The sequence below is a fragment of the Pungitius pungitius genome, chromosome 9 (assembly GCF_949316345.1).
Source record: "Pungitius pungitius chromosome 9, fPunPun2.1, whole genome shotgun sequence".
Taxonomy (NCBI): domain Eukaryota; kingdom Metazoa; phylum Chordata; class Actinopteri; order Perciformes; family Gasterosteidae; genus Pungitius; species Pungitius pungitius.
The window spans coordinates 8230748-8252040 of NC_084908.1; positions in this window are offsets into that span (position 1 = coordinate 8230748).

Below are 21293 nucleotides of genomic sequence, written 5' to 3' on the forward strand. Positions count from 1 at the left end.
CTTCAAAGTAAAAGTCCTATTTTTCCTCGTTCAAAAACACCATGTACAGGATCGTATTGTTGCGGTAATGTTGGGAGTCAGGGAGAGTTGGCTGTCAAGTGTCACATCGAGATTCATATCAGTCAAAGTGGACTTTAATACGAAGTTGCCAACGTTAATAGTCGAGTCCTGGGTAGGAGAATCTTTTCCCAGAAAGAGAAGTAGTTTACTCCAGTCAGGGTTGATTTTCAGATGGTGAGTGGACATCAGACAGGCAGAGATCCGCGCTGTTCAAGACAAGTCCCCAAATTTGTTCTTTAAAAATATTTCAAATTTAAAATGGAAGGTTCAAAGATGTCTTGAACACATGAATCAATCATATTTTGGACTTATTGAGAAAATTATTTTCAATGTCATTCTGTTACGTCCCCTGTTCTGTGTATCGGTTGGTGGGTGTGTTCTGTTTTGTGTGTGTGTGTATACAGGTGGTACTGATCATCCATGATCTCCATTCATCTTGACTCCACCCCCGCTCGTTACCCGGTTCAGCTGTTTCCACTCATCTCCAATCCCATCATGCCCTTCTGTCAGTATATGTACCCCTGTGTTTGTTTCACCTGGGTGGGTGGCACTCTGGTTGTGTATACGTGAGTGCTGGTGGACGGTATAACATTTGTATTCCCAGTGATTTGGTATAAGTGTGTATGAAATTAATACGTGTTCTTTGTTATCTTTATTACAGGGGGGGTGAGGAGTAGTTTAGTCCTGCTCCAGAGTTTACATACCTGCACGTAGTGTTACTCCCCTGTCTAACAACACTAGCTACACCTGGCTGGGCCACCCAATGTAAGTTTTGTTAGGGCGCCTTGGTAGTGTGCCAGTTAGAGTGTGGTTTTGTTGGGAGATAGGACAGGTAAGGGGGTGGGAAGCATTTTGTAATAAATATAAACAAGCCTGTTAACCCCAACTTCAAGCCCCAGTCTGTTTCTTGCACCTTCAACACCACACGCTGTTTATTGGCCACAGGACGCCGTCAATCAGTGGCGCGGATCCCACTCCCCTCCTGGGGAGGCAGAACGTAACACATTCAAACACTGAGAAATTACCGTTTTTAAATTGCAAAAATTCTCTGAATTAGTACAATAAAAATGTTTAATTTTAGCATACAGGAGAGGTCAGACAGGTTCTCAACCGATGTACATTGGTCTTTATGTGGACCTATTGAGGAATCTATTTTTATTGCAGCTCAAATCTGGAGAAATTATCTTTTTAAACATGTACTTATGGGACTTTTACTTTGGAGATATCTCCAAATTTGTGCAGTAAAAAGAATTTATATTCCGCATTCTGGTAGTCAGAGAGGTCCATAACACCCACACATTGGTCTTCTGACAGATCGGGTGCTGGTGCAGGCGGAAGGCAGGACTCAGGTGCAGGATTCTTCCAGAAGTGCTCTTTATTAGGAACAGGTCAAACGGAACGTGCACCAACCGGAACTAACAATAGACAATGACGCGACAAAGGACAACAGGCACACAGGGCTTAAATACACAAGGGAGGTGCAGGTGATTGGACACAGGTGGAGACAATCACGCAATCACAAGACAAGGCAGGAAGTGAAGTTAACCCAGGACCACAAGGAACATGAAACTTCAAACTAAAACAGGAAGAGGGACCAAACTGTGACAGGTCTTTGTTTGGAACTATTCCTGAATTTTCTTTTTTGCTGTTCAAGTGAGTGAGTTTGCTTCATTCATCCTGGTCGGTGTTTACATTGCTAAATCTGTTTTTATTGCAGTCCAAACTTTGAGAAATGGTGTTTTGGAACTAGCAAAAATAGGACTTTTACTTTGAAGATATTTTAAAATCTGTACAGTAAAAATGCTTGAAATTCATCATGGTAGTAGTCTAGGAGGTCCTAAACACAGGTACATTGCCTGGAATTATTGCTAAATCTGTTTTTATTATTATATTATTATTTTGTAGTTTTCTTGTGTCTCGTGTCTCTGGGTGAGCTTCACTTTAAGGAAAGATCACTACAATCTGGATTGGACTGTCGAGCAAAATAAAAACACATTTCGAGACGTCTGCGCTAAGCGGTCGGCCAGTCGAACATGTATTATCGCTGTGATTTTTTTTAATTTAATGACAAAATTGTACACAGTCAGTGGCTAGGAAACCTTTTAGTTCAGGGTGAACCAAGACAACCGCCTAAATGCTCTCCCCCAGATGCTATTCAATTTACTATGCAAAACTTACAAAATGCGCTGCTCAGAAACATCCCCAGAAGTGAAATATTCTTCTCCATGGGTTTTGTTGCAGACTGTCACTACAGGGGTCCGTTTCAAGTAGGAGGTTCAACAAACTCAAACCCTAAACTCTGAGTTGATTTACCCTGAGATGGAAAAATCTGCGTTGTGGGTTTCAGAACAGCTGTTTAGAGCTGGTTCATGAATGGAGCCACGATACTACAATTTGCCATGGCAACGACCACAAACAATCGGTTGGCATACGTCACCCCTATTGAGGTGGAAATATTAATGCAAGTGTACGGCGAGTATGAACCGTAATTAGATACAAAGCAACACGCTACTACAAAAAGCAAAATACAGAGAAGCGGTGTGGGAGAAAACTGCTGCTCGGGTCAACGCATACGTTCCAATAGTGTTGTCAGTAAATTTTTAATGTACACACTAATCATGATCCATACGTTTTACTAATTCCCAGTGGGAAAATTACATTTTTTACACTGTTAGAATGCACTACACACAGCCTTGAAATACTCATCATGCTTAAATTGATTCACAAGTCAAAGCCGTGTATTCCTTTGGAACTCAGTAGTAATAACTTAATAATGAATTTCTCTGATAAGGTTCTAACTATTAGATTAAAAAAATGAACTCCAAATGAACTTCAATCATGCTAGGGTTTACACGTCCAATGCCGGTAACAAGCACATTTGGACATATTCATCGTCTAAAAAATAAATTCCCCTCTGAGAAGTTAAGAATTAAAAAACGGATCCCTTCACCCCTGGGAGGATAATGCAGTTTATATTCAACAGTCACCTTTCAAGTGTGTAAGACAGATGAGATAGCATTGGTATTTGTGCTTTAGATAAAACCCACCAACACACACACACACACACAAAGCAGAATGATGTTGTTAAAGGCAGCTCGGTGTGGACTCAGACAGTACTTTCTGACTGGCTGCCTACTAAAAAGAGCCATTTCTCAACTCCCCCTTCTACATGCTCTATCCCCAACAACAGTGATGGATGCATTAAGTACAAGCTGTGGGGGCTTTGCTCTAATCAGCAAAGGGGAAGGATCGTGTGCAGACAACTAATTTTCCTTTAAAGTGGTGTGGTGCTACAGCAGAGGAAAGGGACATATCCCCACTAAATGATGATGCAAACCCTATTAATATTAATATTTACTAGAAACAGAATTACTATTTGTTGGGTAACCCTTTCTGTTGAACAGGAAAACAAGTTCCATCCAGACAAACGTATTTGAAAAATAAGGCTAAACCTACTACCGTATACTAGAAAGAAACAGTTTATGAAGTGATTATAATAAAGAAATAATGTTAAATGTTTGTTAACATAGAGATAAGCGGAATACCTCAGTGAACAGTTGTTGGATAACTATAGCCAGAGCCTCCACTCTCCTATTCCCCTGGACAACCAGTTTCCAAATCTGGTTGATGGCCAGGTTGCTCTTCTCCGGGAAGCTCTTTGCTCTGGTTTTGTTTGGTAGTGACCCTCCTGTCTGCTACAACAGCCCCTGCTGCGGCATGCTTGGATGCATTCTGAAGGCGAGATGCTGTTTTGGGGCTGGATCTTGACCTGGTTTTTGCTTTGAACCGAAGACCAGATGCGCCAGCGATGCCTGAGCTACAGGTCCTTCTCAAAAAATTAGCATATTGTGATAAAAGTTCATTATTTTACATAATGTGATGATAAAAATTAAACTTTCATATATTTTAGATTTATTGCACACCAACTGAAATATTTCAGGTCTTTTATTGTTTTAATACTGATGATTTTGGCATACAGCTCATGAAAACCCAAAATGCCTATCTCAAAAAATTAGCATATTTCATCCGACCAATAAAAGAAAAGTGTTTTTAATACAAAAAAAGTCAGCCTTCAAATAATTCTGTTCAGTAATGCACTCAATACTTGGTCGGGAATCCTTTTGCAGAAATGACTGCTTCAATGCGGCGTGGCATGGAGGCAATCAGCCTGTGGCACTGCTGCGGTGTTATGGAGGCCCAGGATGCTTCAATAGCGGCCTTAAGCTCATCCAGAGTGTTGGGTCTTGTGTCTCTCAACTTTCTCTTCACAATATCCCACAGATTCTCTATGGGGTTCAGGTCAGGAGAGTTGGCAGGCCAATTGAGCACAGTAATGCCATGGTCAGTAAGCCATTTGCCAGTGGTTTTGGCACTGTGAGCAGGTGCCAGGTCGTGCTGAAAAACAAAATCTTCATCTCCATAAAGCTTTTCAGCAGATTGAAGCATGAAGTGCTCCAAAATCTCCTGATAGCTAACTGGATTGACACTGCCTTTGATAAAACACAGTGGACATAGCACCCCAGACCATCACTAACTGTGGGTACTTGACACTGGACTTTCTGGCATTTCCTTCTCCCCAGTCTTCCTCCAAACTCTGGCACCTTGATTTCCGAATGACATGCAAAATTTGCTTTCATCCGAAAAAAGTACTTTGGACCACTTTTGATGAGCACTCATCAAACCCCAGAAAAGTTGTGAGTCGAATCCAAAGTTGGAATCCGCTAAAGAGTGAGCAACACAATTGACAAGATCACGACTCTTTGCTTTCCTGGCTTGTAAATGGTGAAATGAGCTTTCAGATGACACCAGGAGTCTTTACATGTTCCGCCACTAAAGACAAACTTCTTCAGACTATACCTTGACTAAAAGACACAAAACAAATTGTAGGAAAAATTGAAAAGACGAATATAATGGCAATATTGCTAACTTTACCTTCAATTATCTCAAAGTACACAGTAATATTTTATGTAAATGTACATGTTATAGAGGAGGTCAACATGAACCAGGATCAAGTGTCAAAGAGTTTAACCCAGCTGCTATCTGATTTAAAGACAGTCCAAAAATTGAGAAAAGATGAATATAATGGCAAAAGTACTAACTTTGCCTTCAGTTATCTCAAAGTACAAAGTCATATTTTATGTAAATGTACATGGTAATAGAGGAGGTCAACATGAACCAGGATCAAGTGTCAAGAGTGTTACCCGGCTTGTTCCTTTATATTTCTTTATTTAAAGACAGTTCAAAGATTGAAAAAAGACACTTGAAATGATGATCAGTGCCTTTTCGGCTGTACAGACCCATTTACCGTAATACCTAAACTAGAGGCGCATTTCATTTTGAAATGCGGTCCACATGACCGCAGTCCGATAAGCACTTCAGCCATCTGTCCCCGACCACGAGTTCTGCCTGAGCGGCCTCGGGTTTCTGTTTGCGTGCTCCTCGGTCTGCCCGGCGATTCCCCTGACTGCCCGGCGCCTCCGCTCCTGTGCTCCGGCTCCCCGACCGGCCCGGCGATTGCACCAGCTGCTCCCGGCATTTCCTCCCCGGCCACCCGGAGCGTCACCCCGACCCTGAGGACCGATCTCTGCTCTGTCTCTCATCGTGCCCTGACGCCTGCTGTGAACCCGTGTTTAATAAAGACATTAACTAAACACTCCGTGCCGTTGTGCTGCATTCGGCTCCGCCATACGCCCGTGACACATTTTCAATATTTTTGAATGATTATTTCCCTGCACTACGTTGTCTGCTGTCCATTACTGTCTGCTGTCATGCACCAACCGCCAATTCAAATTTCATGCATGTCTTACATATTATGGCAATAAACTATTCCAGATTCCTGAAAATGAAGATTAAACTGCTGTGAGGTTAATACTCAGATTTTTTTTAGCCAGGAAAGCACAGTCTGTTTGTGTGAACAAATTTTATTTTTTATTTTTAGCCTCAGACAGTGTTTCTCATTTCATTTCCACAGAGAACATATCTATTCCAAACCGACTGTATAGCTCTGAGCCTGGAGACAATTAAGCAGTCCATTAAATATGACTAACCCCAGTGAGCACAAGACGTTATTTCAACGTTGAAATATGGTTGAAATCGGGTTGAAATGAGGTCTGAACTTCTAAGACCTCATTTCAACGTCTTTTCAACCGGCGAAAGAGTGCGAGAAACCTCAACGTGCTAGAAAAGGGTAAATTTCTCGATGATGTGTCATGTTGTAACGTAAGGTTGAAAGAGAGACGATAATATCATTAAGATTATCATAATAATGAATGAAGTGGTCGGCGAAATTTGGTATACGCAAAGACGTGATTTCAACGCATTTAAGATTTTTCTTAAAACGTCATGAATATGGAAATACAGAGTGTGTCTGTTACGCCTCCACCCCGGCTCGGGAGAGGAGGCGTAACAATATGCTTTAAGGCAGGGGTGTCAAACATACGGCCTGCGGGCCGGAACCGGCCCCCAAGGAGGTTCGATCAGGCCCGCAGGATAATTTGAAAGTGGAAAAAATGCATAAAAGACATGGAATTAATATTTTTAATTCGCTGCAATTCATGGATTATCCGCTAAGGGGCGCACTCTTTCCATCAGAGTAGAAGACAAGCCGCATCACTGAGACAGACTGAAAACAGCAGACGGTATCAATGCGCCATCTGCTGCTTGTTATGACGTTGTTAATACCTTGGTCTCTACCTCTCCGCTACACCCTCATTAGGCAAAATATCGATATCCAAACGGAGAAAAGTAGATAAGGAGTGTAGAATTTTCAAAGAAAAATGGACCACGTCCTATTTATTTACAGAGATGCACGGAAAACCTTTGTGCTTGGTGTGTTTGCAACAAGTTTCGGTATTGAAGGAATATAATATTCGACGCCACTACGAGACTCATCACAGCGAAAAATATGACGGCTTGCAAGGACAACTGAGAAGAGATAAGATTAACCAATTGCTGGCGGGTCTGAGGAAACAGCAGTCAACTTTCATCCAGAGCCGAGAAGTCAGTGAAGCAGCGGTAAAAGCCAGCTACCTAATTGCTAGAGATAATTGATTTGCAGTGTGATGCAGATTTGAAGGGCAAATTTGCCTCTGTAGGTCTGGACAGATTTTATCAGTATCTACTACCAGGGTACCCCAAATTAACAGCCCTGGCTGCAAAAATGTTGTGCATGTTTGGGACAACCTACCTTTGTGAACAAATTTTCTCAGTGATGAATATCAATAAAACAAAAATGCGTTCAAGGCTCACAAACAAGCACTTAAATGACATTCTGAAAGTGACAGCTAGTCAGGACATGACACCTGGTGTTGATGCACTTGTACAGGCCAAAAGATGCCAAGTTTCAGGAACAAATACAAGTCCAGACTAGACTAACACCTTTAAAATGCTGCCTTAGATACTGTTTGCATTGAAAGAATACAGCTCTGTGAAGATGAATCCTTACTGTGGTGATTTAAAAAATGTGCACTTTAATGTTAGTCAGCAGCTTCAAAACAAAAGTTGTGTGATGGAATTCTACTGTTCATACAACTCCATAAATTTTCAGTATGTATTGTATGTGTATGTATGTTTCATGTATGAAGTTTACAGATTTACAGGACAGGCGAACACTTTCTTCATTACACATTTAAAATCACTCTCCTTAGTTTGTAAGGTGTACGCAGGGATTACATTTAGATTTTATATGCGTATGTGTAAGTGGTTTAAAAATTCCTTTCTTTAAAAGTCTCATTTAATCTTAAAGTGCATTACTAAATTTTTCAGTACCAATTAAAGTTTTGTGCCTTTGTACAATCAGTGGGATCAGTTGCAATGCATATTTGTGAATGATAAAAGTAAATTGCACATTTGTCTAAGGAAATATGAGGTGTTTCATGAAATGTTTTGTAAAAGGATAGTTCATTAAATTTCAATATTTTCCTAATGTTCTTGTGCTTCTTTACACCAAAACAAAGGAAAGACATGATATTTTGGTTATTTATAGCAGAGTATGGTATAATTTTAATGGTCCGGCCCACTTGACATCTCCCTAGGCCGTATGTGGCCCACGATGCGAAATGAGTTTGACACCCCTGCTTTAAGGACAAAATAATGCGGGCCGTTTCAAACATTAGTTGTAAACACGTAACTCTGCTCACATCTGTAGAGCGACGTGAACGGGCTGATACAACCACGGCTACCAGCCCCAATACTCTGTAAGTACGTCAGTGTTTGAATGAAGCACACCTGAAACTATAACCAGTGATTTTACTTGTGCTGCCCACTCGATACGGGAAAGACTGTTATTTTGGTAAGCTAGTTAGCACGCTAGCTTGGAGCGTGCTAGCTCGGAGCTAGCGTTCAACATGAACTGGACCAAAAGTAAACCTCCGTGTGTTTGGTGTTGCTTATGCGTTAGGTTGTTGCTGTACCCATATCATATTATTGCCGTTCCCATTTCATGTAGAAAATACACGTTTTTAAAGCAACGCGGCCTAAACACAGATCGCAGCTGAATTCAACAAGTTGTGGCCTGTAAACAAGCTAGCCAACACATTCTAAGTTACTGCATGCTTAAAGCAACATTGTAAAGTATGGTACTGTGTAATATACCTGGAAATGTTACTCCAGAAATGCCATAAGTTGCAGATGAATTGTTTATAATGTTATAAGTAAACAATCTATAAATAAAGGGTTCTCAAACACCTCCTGCTGTTATAATTATTAAACTTTTATTACTGTCATAAACCCAAATTACACACTTTGCCTTTTCCCTAAAGTCTTTGTTCTTCCCTCCTCACAGGTTCCTGTGGATGGAGGTTACATCTGATGGAGTTTGTCCCTGCAGTTGTCCTGCCTTACACCTGGTGTACTACTCTGAATATTTGAATAATTTCTGTCGTAGGAATTGAACGTACTGTACATCTTTAAGTTGTTCTTTCTGTACACACTTACTCCTTCGCTGTTCTCCCTTAGGTTTTGTCCAGTTGAAGGGAGTTTTACGTGTGCCGATGTGATGGTTTTGGGACAGGATGCTGCATGTTTACAGACTGTAAAGCTCCCTCAGGCTTATTTTTCATTTTGGGTTGAACAAAATAAAATTAATTGAATTAAACGAACATGTTGACTAGAGGCATCTGCAACTGAGGGGTGTTCTGCGCATTCTGAATCATTGAGTGACGATGAGGGAGACGGAGCTGATTTCAGGTATACGATCCGGATTCAAGTGACTCAGAGCCAGATCTTGTTACAGAATCTGAAAATGAAGTGCCAATGATTTCGAAAAATGGTTTACAAACACAAAATTCTAACTGACTGGTTTGTGTTGTTGCTGCACTTATAATTTCATAGTTTATTTTCCCAAAATATATTATTTTTGTATTCTGTTTTGTATAGGAAAAGTGTTATATTGATATGAATAAATACAAAATAATCAAATTGTGTTGTCCTTGTTATGGGCTGTTGACATGACAACTGACTGTGTGAAACTCGTACTTTTCCAGCGAGCAATTTATCCGTTGAAAAGACGTTGCAAAATGGTTTAAAAGTGAAAGTTGTTTCAACGTCTATTCGTAGACGTTGAAAAGACGTCTATGTTTAGACCAGTTTTCAACGTGATTTTTAATATCGGTGGTAAACGTACAAATGTGGACGTCATTTCTTTTTACACCTATAAAATAATGCTATAGCATAAAGTAGAGGACGACATTTTACCGTATTAAAAATCACGTTGATATGTGGTCTAAATATAAACGTCTTTTCAACTTCTACGAATTGGCGTTGAAACTATGGGGCGCCGTTTGTAAAATGTTGCACGTTCTAAAATCCTGCGCAGTTTTCGTACATTTAGCGTTATCATATGAATAAAAAAAGCAGGACAATATTCACATGTCACTTTTTTAAACATTTAGAGACAAAATCATGTAAATACATGCAACAACTTTTCCAAGTACAATGTTTGGCAGTAACACAAAGTTGTTAAATAATAAATGTTAAATGTAAATGTTAAATGTTATATATACATTTTAAATGTAAATGCTAAATCTAAATGTAAATGATAAATATAAATCCAAATGTTAAATGTTATATATAAATGTTAAATCTAAATGTTAAATCTAAATGTTAAATCTAAATGTTAAATCTAAATGTAAATGTTAAATATATATTTAAATGTTAAATGTTTTATAAAAATGTTAAAGCTCTTGCTATAGAGCAAGGGTACCGCGCATCACGGCTGTTTCCCACCCCGTCGATCGGACCATCTCGAACGCGGCAGATGGTCTGATCGACAGAGGCCGGACCAGTGGATGCTCGGCGATGGCCCGTTAAACGGGGCGGGGGGAACGATCGCGGATGGTTCTGTAGACGAGGGTAGCGCGGGCCTCCATAGATCGGAGCATCCGATCGAACGGCCGCAGATGGTCCGATCGACGGAGGCCGGACCGTCCGTTAAACGGGGCGGGGGGAACGATCGCGGCCGATCTACGGAGGCTCGCGCTACCCTCGTCTACGGGACCATCCACGATCGTTTCCCCCGCCCCGTCGAACGAGCATCCGCGTCCGCCAAATGCGGCCGTTTCCCACCCCCGATGGTCCGATCAACGGGGGTGAGAAACGGCCGCGGTGCGCGGTACCCCTGCTCGTGTGAACGTGTGTTGAAGAAAAAAAATATGGCACATTGAGAACAGCGGTGTATAATTGCGGTGTGTAAAAAAAAATAAACAAAAAAAAGCGGTGGAAAGGAGTAGTGGAGAGAGAAGTGTGAGTGTGTATGTGTGTCTGGGTGAGAAGGAAAGGAGACAGGGAGAGAGTGAGAAGTAATAAGATAAATAAATAAAAACGTGTTAAGAAATGCACTTTGAGAGAGATTTTGGAAATACGTTTTATGGAATCGAGAACTTAGACAAACCGCAAGGTCAATCATAAACTTGTGGCTATAATAATTAAGTCTGAGAGGTTAAAATAAACTCACAGACGTATTGACTCCGTAAGGTTAGTATAAACTTTCAGAACATAGTTGACTGCTCCGGGAGGAATATACATAAACTGGATCACTGTATTAAAATGGAAGGTGAATTTGACCGGGAAACAGGTGATGGCGGATGGAGGCCAGCACCAGGATATCTTGGAAAATGATGAATGACCAAGTGAAATTGTTGTTGTTGGCGGTGAGGGGAGATGCCACCGAGAAGAAGAAACATTATAAGGTGGAACGTACGGAGCATGCAGTGTGGAAGTTGTTGGAGAAGAAAAGCGTTAGTTTAACAGGCAGAGTGGCACTGACGCAGATATTCAGAAAGGAGAAGAAAGAACTAGAAGCTAGATTTAAATAAAAGGCCGGTTTATTGGGGAAGCGTAAAATCCATAAACAAATCAAAGACCTGGAGGAACATTGTTTCGCGTGGTTTTTGTTTTGGATAAAAAGAGGGGTTTTTCGTCGGCATAGACGGATGCTGCATGTGAAGGGGAGACGGTATTAATCCATGCGGAGATCTCACATAATAGAGAAATGGAGAAATGGAACACACACACCGCCGCCTGCAATGAAGAACGCTTTCTGCACTAACTGCATGCGCGCCAACTCACACACACATCCGAGCAGCAACAAGCTCTCATGGACATTGTAGAGCAATTGGAAGCACAGCAAAATCTTTCACTCAAACACACATGTGCAGTTTTCAGGAAAATCATTAGAAAATAGGCCCACCACTATGGTGTGAGATTAAGTTAGACTTTACCACGTTTGGTGGATTCAGGGGTTACACATTCTGTAGTATAAGAAAAAAGGTAGAGTGAAAAAAGAAATTGAGTGGCAGACGTGTCTTCTCTTTTTCTAACATAATTGGTCCTTTAGGCTGGATCTTAAGAACTCTTTTTCCTCTCAAGGTTTGGACCTGAAACTGTGCACAGGGAGTCTATGACTCTTCTCAAAGTCCTCTGCCCTAGTCTGTTAAAGGATTAGTTTGGTTGTGTGAGGCCAGGATCTGCTTGAGTTGGAGAAGAGTGATGACATCCATTTTACTAGCGACCCCAGACTGATGTTTTTAAAGGTTTTTACCCCTTCTAAAAGCCCATTTTTTCCCACGGTGGTACTGAAACAAATAGAAATTAGGAGTTCCTGTTAGCTGTAAAAACAAAAGCAGCTTTCTATTAACCGAAATCTGTCTGGGAAAATAGTTTAAAGAAAAGCGCTGATAGATAATAATAATATGTATAATTTAGTCATGAAATGAAATGTTGAAGAAGCGCAGTAGCGCAAGGAGGGAGTAAGAAGAGACGTTGAAAAGTGAATAACTAAAGGAGATGTGATAACTTGTGATTAATTCTCCTGATTTGTTTTTTCTTTTAAGAAGTGATATAAGGGAGACGAAGCCTCCTCTGCTTGTTTATCCTCCGACTCCTCCTCCAGCCTTCATCCACCTGTCACGTCCTCCCCCACCTCCTCAGTCCTCATCACAAACCACAGCCCTGGTCCCACAGAGCTCAGACCCTGTGTCTGCATTGAACAAAAGCTATGAGCGGGTGAGTTAACTTTAGAATATGATCTACAAATTAAACAAACAAATGCACACACATCCTTTAAGTAAAACGCTGGGATCACAGTTCGGCAAAGCAAAGGATTTGGATTAATACTGTTTATTTTGAGTGAGTTTATTTTCAGTGGCTGGATCGCTCCTCGCTGTGTTTGGGTCACTCGCATACTCGCAGCGTCAGGGGGATGCTACATGTCTAACCAATGTGAACCAACAGAAATCTCAACAGGACGATGAAAATTATGAAACAATGATTTACTACTCAAGGAATTGCAGAATTATCTGTATTGGCAAAAACAGTTGACAGCGTGTTGTAAGATTTACTAACATCTTCAAAGTAATTCATGTGACACTTTAGCTTTCTTTTAGGTCTTGGTTTTATGTTAGCATTCAATTTATGCATGTGGTGTAATGCTCAATCCGGAGAGAGGGTTACCATTAGTAGGCTTAAGCGAGCCTACCCCAACAACAAGTGTCAATCAACCGACACCACCATTGCAGTGACCACCAGAGGTGTGGACTCGAGTCATGTGACTTGGACTCGAGTCAGACTCGAGTCATGAATTTGATGACTTGAGACTCGACTCGACAAAAGTACAAAGACTTGCAACTCAACTTGGACTTGAACACCGATGACTCGTGACTTGACTTGGACTCGAGCCTTTTGACTCGAGAAGACTTGCTACTTCCCATGAAAACGGGGGGAAAACATTTTCACACGGCCGCGCAGCTCTGTTTATCTGCATCTGTCAAAAAAATGTGCGACACCTGTATGCAGAGAGCGCGCGCTGCCTGCACGACATCCAATCACTGCAGTCCATTTGACCGTATCAACGAGACAGCTCGTTCATGGTTACAAAAATCGGGATTTTTGAACCCGGATTCAGACTCCGATGGAAATCCTCGCCAACATTATGTCAACGTCCGTTTTAAAGTACTGTAATGAGCTGAGTTAATGTTATTAGTTAATCAGTTATGCAGATGTTGCATGTGTTCACGTTATGCTCTGTTACCAGCTGTAGTTACGCGAGACAACCCGAGTTTTGGGGGGCCGTGTATGCGGAAGTGTTCGTTCGGCGTGGTGACGGCCAACAGTGACAGAAGTTGAGTTGTTTTATATAAATAAATGCAGCTGAGTTGCAAGCCAGTCATCGCCTCCTTATTTACGCTGCAGCATTGGGGTGAGCGTTACAGTACTATAACACAGTCACAGTCGATCCACCATTACCCTTCCCTTCGTAGTCTAGGTCTGTGAGGCAGCGCACCATCACCCAGGGTTCCCCGTCCCCACTATAATAAGAGGACTTGAATTGACTCGAAAATAAAATCGCACGACTTGTGACTCGACTTGAGACTTGTTGGCTTTGACTTGTGACTCGACTTTGGACTTGCTTTGTCTTTGACTCGACTTGACTCGGGACTCGAGGGCAATGACTTGAGACTTGCTTGTGACTTGCATAACAGTGACTTTTTCCCACCTCTGGTGACCACGGACGGGTTCACAACGGGCAGTTGACCGACAGACGCCCAGTGCATGGTGTTCTGTGTTGACTGTTTACAACGAAGAGTAAAAGAAGACCAAGAATACCGTGTATAACTATCCTTTTCCTGCTCTATCCTTCTCAATTCCTCACATTAGTTTTAGATTCCAGTTTCCGAAAACTATAAGGCCTGTTGTTAGCCTGGGAGGGTAATGTGGAGGTGGTTGATCCAGCAGACATCATACAGCAGCTGGGATGATCTCTAGAAGAGATCAAAAGGGGGAATTAAGAGATGCATGTTCGTGTGCTTTTTACATGTTTTTTTCTGTAGAGCAGATGTTGTGACAATGCAGTAAATAACACTATGACCATATAAGGCACACAAGGGAACTGAGGGATGAAGAAGTGTCAGGGAGAGTGCTGGTGCAGGGAGGACTCAGATGCAGGAGTTTCCAACAGAGTGCTCTTTAATCAAACACAAAACCAAAAGCCAAAGGACGTGCACCAACGACGAGTAACATAGACAATGACGCGACAGGGGACAACAGGCACACAGGGCTTAAATACACTAGGGAGGTGCAGGTGATTGGACACAGGTGGAAACAATCAGGCAATCACATGACAAGGCAGGAAGTGAAGCTAACCAGGGACGCAAGAGACATGAAAACTACAACAAAAGACAGGAAGCAGAACCAAACCGGGACAAGAAGTACAGAAAGCTTGAGGATAAGTCCCTATCTGACACAGTACTCCTTTGCAGAGGATGGTACGGGGGGAACACCTGGGCGTCTTGGACAATAGCCGTTTGAGACCAGAACTAGCTCAAACTAGTCGTCAAGGACGCAAGGAGATTATAAAAAAGGGCCAGAGTCGGACAACGGGCAGACTCTTGGATGGATCACTTTGTGATACGTATGTAGTCTCCAAGTGCACCTGCGGGGAATTGCTCAATGTATCTATTTCTCTTCTAAATAAATGTTAACTTTTTAACTTGACGTGCCGGATTCTTCTCATCAACCAACTCGGGGGGATTGAAAATCCCAACAACGGCAAGTGGAGTTTAGACCAAAAAGCTCAATTCTTGTCTCAGCAGATGGTCATTGGCAAACTTCAGAAGAGCCTGGACATGCGCTGGCTTGAGTGTGTGCGCTGCAGGATTTTAATCCATGACGGCGTAGTGTGTTACTAATGGTTTTCTTTGAAAATGTGGTCCCATCGCTCTTCAGGTCATTGACCAGGTCCTGACATGTAGTTCTGGGCTGATCCCTCACCTTCCTCATGATCATTGATGTTCCATGAGGTGAGATCTTGCATGGAGTCCTAGACCGAGGGAGATTGACCCTCATCTTGAACTTCTTCCATTTTCTAATAATTGCGGCAACAGCTGTTACTTCTCACCAAGCTGCTTGCCGATTGTCCTGTAGCCCATACCATCCTTGTACGAGTCTACAATTTTATCCCTGATGTCCTTACACAGCTTTCTGTTCTTGGTCATTGTGGACCGGTTAGAGTCCGTTTGATTGAGTGTTATATGGGTAAGTTCAAATGGTTGCAGTTAATACAGGTAATGAGTGAAGAACAAAGACTAAAGACAAACTGACAAGCCGGAATTCTTACTGGTTGGTAGGTGATCAAATACTTATGTCATGCAATAAACTAAAATTTCTTGAAAACCCAAAAAGGATTTCAGAAGAAAACAGCTTAAAAAAGGCTAAAAATGGAAAGATAGAAACTAAAACCTTCCATTTCAAGTGTCAAAGTAAACAAGCACTTCACCCGCGTTTCAGCAGAAGACACTGTTTCAGTGGCTGCACAATTTGTTTTCCATCAAACCTTCAAACTTGTCTGGGTGAAGAGTGCAACTATTACATGTTTAATGCTGCTTAAAAGCCTGGAACAGAGCCACATTACAATTTGACCATTTGCATTCCAACCAATTAATTAAGCTGGAACTCATTGGACTGTTGACAAGAAACAGTGGCAAACTATCATTGTCTTTGAATCTAGGTCAACAAGCATTCGCTTCAGTCGCATTTGTCCAGGTCCCCATCAAAGGCTTTTCCAGTGCCGATACGATGGTTTCGGGAGGGAGGATGTCACATGTTTAAAAAATCAGATCGCAGGATGACTAAAGCTTTGAGGCAAATTTGTGATTTTGGGTTATATAAAACAAAATTATCAGCAGTTCTGGCCTGCAGTGGCAGTGCTCTGCTCCTTGAAGCAGCATTGACACCATTGGTAATGACTTCACTGGGAGTGTTGGTTCTGCTGGTAGCTGCAGTGCTGGGGATGAGGGCCTTTTCTATGTTCTTGTGCTTTTGCTGGGATGCTCTTCTGACTTGGTCTCTGTTGGTACTAGAGTTAGGAGATAGGAGACTAGGAAATACAGTGCCTTGCATAAGTATTTACCCTCCTTGGACTTTTCTACATTCTGTCATGGCATAACCACTGCTTCAAATGTACTTTATTGTGGTTCTATGTAATGGACCAACACAAAATAGTCTGGGTGTTAACTGTAAAACCCCTAACAAAGATCTCGTGCTGTCACACCTGTATGTCAAGTTGCGTTTTTGTCCTGTCTCCACGGTTGTTTTTTGACTTCCTGTTTTATTTTGGAAAATAACTCCCTCTCGTTTCAGGTCCCTTGCCCTTCCTCATGTGTCACCAGTCTGATTCCTGATTGTGTCCACCTGTTCCCACACCTCCCTCATGTGTACTTATAGTCTGCGTCGCCCTTTGTCCTGTGCCAGTGTGTCTTGTCGTAATGCCTTGCACACCAGCCCCACGTCAAGAGTCTAGTCGAGTTTGTCCTTTCATTTATGATCCCTGCTAAATTTCCTCATTAGAGAGATTGAGTTTTTTGGCCTTTTGATTTTGATTGATTGCCTTGTGTCCTCATTACGAGCGATTTTGAGTGTTTGCCTTTTGATTTTGATCAATTCCCTAGCATCCTCGTTACGGGAGAATTTGAGTTTTTGACTTTTTTGTGAAGAATAAACAAATTGTCAGCTGAACCCTCACTCTGCGTCCGAGTCCTCCTCCTCAGCCGCCACCTGCCTGACAGTACACACGGGCCAGAATGGACTCGGCAGAGAAGAACCAGCTGACTGAGGCGCTGCGCGCTCAAGCCTCAAGACTGGCGCAGCATGAAGATCTAGTTGCTGACCTCGATCGAGGGGTTCGGGGACTTGCTCAAAGCCAGGAGGGGTTTGAGACCGCCATGACCACGGAGGTGTGAATCTTAAGCACTCTGGTAGAACAAATCCTCACCCTGCTCTCCAGAAACACAGCTGCTGCTCCCGAGCAACCTCCCACGCCGTCTGAGCCCCCTCCCGTAGCCACACCAGCTGATGCGTGCACCAGGCTGGCACCTCCGGAACGATACTCCAGAACCAGCGGACAAAGTAGGTCCTTCATCATAGAATGTGAAATGCACTTTGAGCACTCTCCGCTTCACTTTCCCACAGAATGGTCCAAGGTCGCCTTCATGATGTCCCATCTCACGGGAAGGGCCAAGGCGTGGGCTACCGCTGAGTGGGCTAGGAGTTCGGCAGCGTGCTCATCACCAAAGAGGTTTGCCCACGCTCTCAGACTGGTTTTTGACCCTGTGGCAACAGACTGAGAAAGGGCTCGGGAGCTCAGCCAGATAAAACGGGGAGAACAGTCTGTTTGTGAATACGCCATACGCTTTCGGACCCTGGCGATGGAGAGTGGGTGGAACACCATGTCCCTGTATGATGTTTTTCTGAAAGGTTTATGATCCCTGCTAAATTTCCTCATTAGAGAGATTTTGAGTTTTTCGCCTTCTGATTGATTGCCTTGTGTCCTCGTTAGGAGAGAATTTCTGTTTTTGGTTTTTTTTTTTTTAAAATAAACTAATTGTCAGCTGAACCCTCACTCTGCGTTCACCTCCTCCTCAGCCGCCACCTGCCTGACACGTGCTACCAAAGGTCACATTTCTAAGTCACATAATTAGTCAACAGGGTCCACCTGTCTGCAATTTAATCTCAGTATAATTACACCCATTTTGTGAAGGCCTTGGATAGCATCACTGAACAAAGATCATGAAGGAGGGAGCTCACCAAACCGCTCGCGTATAAAGTTGTAGCTAAGTATGAAGCAGCGTTGCGTAGTAATGATGTTAATCATGTGTTTTTCTTTTATCTTATGGGCACCTAAAGTTCACTTCTAGTCTTGTATCTGATTTATTGTGAGGATTAAGCTAATGTGGTGGTTTAAATGCAGTTAAAATAAAGCAAATGTACTTTATGCAGTTCTTACTATCGTACTTCAATGGCTGCCCGGTTTCGAAGTTCTCAAACACAACGACCCTCCCTGCCAAAGTAGTTAAGAAAGCTCAACAATGGAAATGAAAATCGTTTTTACAACCAGAAAAAAACAGAGTGGACCAGTTTTTGACTGGTGAACCAGTTTTGACTGGTCCACTCTGACTGACTTTGACTGTCCCCCCCCCCCCCAATATACAGCAGAAAATGTGTAAAATATATGTTCTCCTCTTATGAACCGTGTCAATAGATCGGTCTCTTATGTCTTATTCATTTTGAATTTATTTCTGTTAAGAAAAACCATGAATCCCCCCTCCTAATTGTACACTTGTGTGATTTCGTTTGAAACCAACTTGCATGGTTCTGTGTTGTCATGGTTACCACTTTTTTGTCAGTCAGTTGAGTGCAAAGAAATTAATGTTAGTTAAGTTGTTGGAGAGGAGGATTTGAGGTTACCTAAAAAGCAGAAAAAACTGGACAAGAGCCAAGCATTTTTTCAGACAGTAACTCTGTACCGAGCTAAATGTGTAAGCAAATGAAACAAGTAGCCTTGTTAAAGCATGAGCCGCGGGTTTTCAAATAAAATGATATTACGGAGAAATCACACTATTCCTTTAGATGTGAATTCAAATTACATGTCATTTAGCTGACGCTTTTATCCAAAGCGACTTACATTGCATTATAACCCATGCGTTTCATTTTTCAAATTTTTATATATATAGAATTGTAGGCAATGCACTTAACAAAAAACTAATTATGGAGAAGGGTATTCATTTGGACCCCCCTCCAATGTCTAAACCATGGTTACGCGTATTTACATCATATGTGTTCTCAGTCCTCAAACAGTGTAATGATGACACTGTATTACAGAACGAGAGGAACTGATCGCATATCTCAGTTCAAGGGGAGAAGAAAGGCCCAACACCTCACCATTGCTTGTGGCTCCACTGATGCCTGTGTTTTCCAGTGATGAAGTGAGGCTTGTGAGTAATCCCTTCAAAGGAAGTTTGGATGCAGTGGGTGCAACAAGTTGTCTGACCAAGCACTGCCCCGGAGCTTGCTGATTGGCCGTTGGTTTAGAGTTGGATGTTGCAGACCCAGGACAGCTGTGGTGGTGTGAGGTTTTGGGATACCAGCGATACCTGGGAGTAGAGCAGAAGACAATGAAAGAGTTTATTAGGGCCTGAGCCAACTGAAAGCCCCTTTGTGTTTTGAAAGATTATTATTATTCTTTCACCACTTCAATCGCACTTTTGAGGCTATCCCATATTCAAAAAAATTTGGCATGCGGATCAGAAGTGCAAAAATGTACTTACATTAGAATTTTTTTTACCCTCTGGGGAAGTGCTCCCTTGAGGGATGCCTAGATGCCTAGATGCCTAGTTTTTTTGCACACACTTGGACATGCTCTAAAAAAAGTCAATCATGGTATGCAAATGCATCTCATTCGATTTTTTTAATTTTGTGAAAAATATATTTTTGCAACCTCCCAGACGCTGAGTCCAATTCTCACTAGGTTTTCAGGAAATCATTATTGGCTCAATTCCATCTAAATTCATCAAATCTTTATATCTCATTGTGTTTCGAAGTTATGGGCCAATGAATTTGTAAGGGGTGTGGCCTAATAGTTAAAGACAGATAACTTAAAGTACTATGATATTTTCACATTGAGTCCCTGAACATACCCCATTTTTTCAGAATATTTAAACTAGAGTCAATCATTGAATGTGTGCTTGTTTTTCCAATTTCTATTAAAAGTTGCATTTATATTCAAACAACGTCCTCCGAGGGTTTAAACCCGATCCATTTCAAATTCGGGCAGTATGATCTTGTCACTTGTGTGGTCAAATGTAAAATGTTATGACTCCCAAGAAACATTCTCATTTCCGACCAAAATGTCTTATTTATAATGCTAATGTAGGCCTTAAAGTATTCCCATACAGTCATTTTCAAAAAATTATAGTGCCACCTATCACGTAGGAAAATGCAAAAGTTTGATGTGCATCACTGTCTCCGCATGAACGATCAAGCAGATATTTCTGTGCCTTAGCAAACTCAAAAACTCATGAAAGCTTCTGTCAGTGTCCTAGGTGATGGCAGTTCAAATATGATGTGGAGTTTTGGCTCGAAAGTGGTAAATTGCCTCCATAGCGCCCCCTGCCAGTTTTCAATGAAGCAGCCCCAGCGCCCTTTCTGACCTAAATATTCTTGGACATGTATAACAGGGAGACTTAAAATATAGTCTCCTGAGACGAGGCTCTACAATCAATTTTGAGTGAATATTTGCTGACAAACTCCTTCAATTAGTCACAGCCACTTGAAATTTTGACAATTAGACATTAGAACAATCCCAAGGCCTTGGTGATTAAGTTATTTATTTTTGTTGTTCCGTCTGTTCTTGACAGTCAAAACAGAGGTGCTATTGAAGGCCTAATTATGCTCCAATATTAACTAAACTTGGCACATACATTTAAAGTTACCGTACACAGCCATCATCGAGTCTATCATAGCATTATATTTTATCTAATTCCTTGCACTGTGTTGTCATTCTGATACATTAACCATGATGATCCTATTATTAGATGTAAGGAAATACGTTTTTTGCACTTAAATGAAGTTAATTTTATTGCTTTATTAAATCTAAAGTATCAGGATGAGGAACAACTTTGGATGTTTGTTGGTGACAGACGGGCTGGTCTGAGTACGTCACAAACCTAAATCTACTGATATTTTCACGCACAACCATCTCAAGGGTGTACATAGAATTGTCCCAAAAAGAGAATATATGAAGTGAGCTGCAGTTGTGTGATGAAAATGTCTTGTTGATGTGAGAGGTCAGAAGAAAATGGACTGGTTCAAGATGATAGAAAGGCAACAGTAACTCAAATAACCACTCGTTACAACCAAATACTGCAGAATACCATGTCTGAATGCACAACACGTGGAACCTTGAA